The sequence below is a fragment of the Penaeus monodon genome, chromosome 20 (genome assembly GCF_015228065.2).
Source record: "Penaeus monodon isolate SGIC_2016 chromosome 20, NSTDA_Pmon_1, whole genome shotgun sequence".
NCBI lineage: Eukaryota > Metazoa > Arthropoda > Malacostraca > Decapoda > Penaeidae > Penaeus > Penaeus monodon.
In genome coordinates this window covers 28,995,771-28,996,615 of record NC_051405.1, presented here as the reverse complement: position 1 = coordinate 28,996,615, position 845 = coordinate 28,995,771, and positions in this window count along the sequence as shown.

Here is an 845-nt window from a genome sequence, read left to right as displayed (position 1 = left end):
TGCTTCCTTAAAATTATAGAATAGCATGCATCAGTGTTTCTATTTGCACGCTAAAATAAATCTAAAAGTGACTTAAAACTACGGATCATCTGTACCACTCTCAAACAACGTTCATGTAGCTAGTAATAGCTTTAAAAGGAGTCAGGCTAAGAGTCCCCATAGCCAGGCTGTAGATTCAGGTAACATGATGGTAAGAGAGACTTGAAGACGAGACTAAAAAGGAATAAACGGGGCTGGAATGGAGGCTACTATTAATGCATACCTACTAGACTGGTAGTGCTTTTAACGAATAACTACAGGATTGGTTAGAAAAGCCAGTGCTATTAACGCAAAACTACAAGATTGGTTGGAAGAGTCGGGGCTATTGACGCATAACTACAGGATTGTCAATGATGATAATGAATAACTACAGCATCGGTTGGTTGGTTGGATGTGATATTACAAGACTGGTTGAATGGAATAATATCACAGCTAACTAGAAAGTAAGCTACAAAATCAAACGGTGTGCAGAGAGGTTACTTAAAGATAACACCTACACGGATGGATAACTGGAATATAAGTTATCCAATAACTACAGGACCAGTCGTATTGAATGGTGCCTCACTCCCATGCATAATCTCGGTAAGGTAATCTGGTATACATATGACTACAATATTACAGAAGAAAAATTCTGAGAGCCTTTTTCGAATACAGAATCGCGGGAAAAAAATATATTTTGTGTGAGATTCATAAATCAACTCGATTAATATGACTTTTAATTAAATTTGGTAATTTCATGTCAAACTATGCAGAATTTCTAAAATCATATCAGAATGTAACTAGAAGATTGATGAAATAAAACCGTA